The following is a 3,781-nucleotide window of genomic DNA, read 5'->3' as shown; positions in this document are numbered from 1 at the left end:
CCGAAAATGTCCGACAAATGTCAAGAAATGTTCAAAAATGTCAGGAAAAACAAATGTCTGAAAAAAGTCTGAATAAAGTCCAACATTTGTCAAAAAACTGTCCGACTAATGTCCAAAAAAAAGTCAGAAAAAAGTCAGAAAATAAAAAAAGTCAGAAAAATAATTTTTAAAAAATGTCTGAAAAATTTCAAAATAAAGTTCGAAAAATGTCAACAAAAAGTCAAAATATTTTCAAAAAATGTTCGAAGATGTCCGAAAAATGTCTGAAAATAGTCAAGAAATGTTAAAAAAAAATGTTAAAAAAAAGTCTGAAAAATGTCAGAATAAAGTCAAAAAATTGTCCAAAAACTGTCCGACTAATGTCCAAAAAAAAGTCAGAAAAAAAAGTCAGAAAAATGTCAAAATAAAGTTCGAAAAAAGTCAAAATATTTTCAAAAAATGTTCCAAGATGTCCGAAAAATGTCTGAAAAAAGTCAAGATTTTTTTTTTAAAAATGTCATGAAATTTTTTTTTCTGAAAAACGTCTGAATAAAGTAAGAAAATAAAAAAAGTCAGAAAAATAATTTTTAAAAAATGTCAGAAAAATGTCAAAATCAAGTTCGAAAAATGTCAACAAAAAGTCAAAATATTTTCAAAAAATGTTCCAAGATGTCTGAAAAATGTCTGAAAATAGTCAAGAAATGTTAAAAAAATGTTAAAAAAAAAAGTCAGGATAGACAAATGTCTGAAAAAAGTCTGAATAAAGACAAAAATGGTCCAAAAACTGTCCGACTAATATCCAAAAAAAAAGTCAGAAAAAAAAAGTCAGAAAAATAATTTTTAAAAAATGTCTGAAAAATGTCAGAAAAATGTCAAAATAATCTTCGAAAAATGTCAACAAAAAGTCAAAATGTTTTCAAAAAATGTTCCAAGATGTCCAAAAAATGTCTGAAAAAAGTCAAGAAATGTTAATTTTTTTTAAAAATGTCATGAAAAAAAATATCTGAAAAAAGTCTGAATAAAGTCCAAAAATGTTCCAAAAACTGTCCGACTAATGTCCAAAAAAAGTCATAAAATAAAAAAAGTCAGAAAAATAATTTTTAAAAAATGTCAGAAAAATGTCAAAATCAAGTTCGAAAAAGGTCAACAAAAAGTCAAAATATTTTCAAAAAATGTTCCAAGATGTCTGAAAAATGTCTGAAAAAAGTCAAGAAATGTTCATTTTTTTTTTTCAAATGTCATGAAAAAAAAATGTCTGAAAAAAGTCTGAATAAAGTCCAAAAACTTTCCAAAAACTGTCAGACTAATTTCCAAAAAAAAGTCAGAAAATAAAAAAGTCAGTAAAATAATTTTTTTAAAATGTCTGAAAAATGTCAGAACAATGTCAAAATTAAGTTTGAAAAATGTCAACAAAAAGTCAAAATATTCTCAAAAAATGTTCCAAGATGTCCGAAAAATGTCTGAAATTGTCAAGAAATGTTAAAAAAATGTAAAAAAATGTCATGAAAAAAATGTCTGAAAAAATCTGAATAAAGTCCAAAAATTTTCCAAAAACTGTCCAACTGATGTCAAAAAAAAAAGTCGCAAGAGAAAAGTCAGTAAAATAATTTTTTTAAAATGTCTGAAAAATGTCAGAATATTTACAAAAAATGTTCCAAGATGTCCGAAAAATGTCTGAAAATAGTCAAGAAATGTTAAATTCTTTAAAAAAAAAAAAGTCAGGAAAGACAAATGTCTGAAAAAAGTCAGAATAAAGACAAAAAATTTCCAAAAACTGTCCGTCTAATGTCCAAAAAAAAAGTCAGAAAAAAGTCAGAAAAATAAAAAGTCAGAAAAATAATTTTTAAAAAATGTCTGAAATATGTCAAAATAAAGTTCGAAAAAAAAAAAAAGTCAAAATATTTTCAAAAAATGTTCTAAGATGTCTGTAAATTATCTGAATAAAAGTCAAGAAATGTTCAGAAAATGTTAAAAAATGTTAGGAAAAAAAATGTCTGGAAAAAGTCTGAATAAAGTCCGAAAATTATCCAAAAACTGTCCGACTAATGTCCAAAAAAAAGTCAGAAAAAAGTCAGAAAAATAATTTTTAAAAAATGTCAAAAAATGTCAAAATAAGTAAAAAAAAAGGTCAAAATATTTTCAAAAAATGTTCCAAGATGTCCCAAAATTGTAAATGTATGTTCCCTATGGCCCTTTAGAGTTTTTCAGATTTTAATCTGTAACATGTTTATTTTTTTTATGTTTTTCTTCACCTATTCTTACACTAAATGTCCTGACTGCATCACTACAGTAACGTTCATTTATAAATTTTAACTTAATTTTAACTTTTTAAATTCTATAATATTTTTAAGACATTTAAATTCATTTTCATGAAGCCTTGTGCATCATTGTAAATATGACAGATATTTTAATTCTAATATCTAATGTCTTTACCAGACATGTTGTCGAAATGACATTTTTGCTTATGTTGCAGATAAATATCAGTTAGCATGGTCTGCTACGTTAGCTTTGACTCTTAGCATCTAATATTCATGAATGCATCAATTATTGTTTTAATGTTACTGAGCTGTACGGTGAGAAGAAGAAGAATAAAAGTTGATATTCGCCTTGTTGTTCTGGATCTTGAGGGTCACCTTTGTGGGCGGCCCAACCTGTCATCCATGTGCTCACCTGTTAACTTCTGTTTCCATGGAAACTAGATTTGTTTGGTTTTGAATAAAACATTTGCTATATGGTATTTGTTTATGTGTTTTATTTGTATTGTTTCAGAAGTGTGGGACAGGCACATTAAGGTGGAAAAAAATATATATAAATGATTAGTAAACAAATAAATAATGTTAATATGGTGTAAAGTAATATGAATATGAAACAGTTCCATTTGAAATAATATCATATTATAATTGAATAACCTCATTTTATGTATTTCAACACTGAGACCACAGTTGTGGGACATGAAGGAAAAGTGATGTTTGGACCCATAAAATGCTCCATAAAGTTTATTAAATCACATTATTTATAATGTCAAGATGGGTAATAACAAGGTGTGTATATTTATCAAGCATTGCACTAAAGAAATTAACAAAACTCCCAAATGTCATTGCTGGGACTTAGAAATGCTCGTAGTGGCAGAAACACTCTGTTACTGTTGTGAACTGAGGATGTTTTCACAGCAATATAAAATAGATAATAGAGAGGGATTTATGACCTGTTTAACTTCCTAACATGAACTCTGAGCACCTCATAATATAGAATTAAAGATACTTATGCCAAGATTTCTTTTTATCAATAAAAATACATTAATTAATTTCCTAATCATTAGAATTGTGCGTTGTTATGCGAATAACCACTAAAGATGACAATATCAAAGTAAAAGGACAACAAATAGAATTGGAATTCAGCACAACATTGAATGAAATCAGAACTCTGTTTATTCAAGTGTGAATTTGCAATAAAAATATTTTGTCCCTAAAATCTAGGAATAATTGTGATAAATAATTGTGATCTCAATATTGATCCAAATAATCGTGATTAGCATTTTGCCCATAATCGTGCAGCCATACCACCTTATAGACCTTGGGTGATTCATTGAGCTGTGGGGAGGGGAAGGTGTAGGGACCAGGCTGCATCAGACCAACAGTTTGCTGTGTAACTGAAAAGTGAAAGGCGAAGTCAACCTGAACAGAGGAGGAGGAGGAGGAGGAGGAGGAGGAGGATATTTAAAGAATCTTTCATAGGCGTGACTTCCACTGTTGGTTGTTGCTCAGCAGAGTCTCGTACTTTGGTCCTCTAGGACAGAAGAGAC

This window comes from Sebastes umbrosus, chromosome 21 (genome assembly GCF_015220745.1).
Source record: "Sebastes umbrosus isolate fSebUmb1 chromosome 21, fSebUmb1.pri, whole genome shotgun sequence".
In the NCBI taxonomy this organism is placed as follows: Eukaryota; Metazoa; Chordata; class Actinopteri; order Perciformes; family Sebastidae; genus Sebastes; species Sebastes umbrosus.
This window is presented reverse-complemented; position numbering follows the sequence as displayed.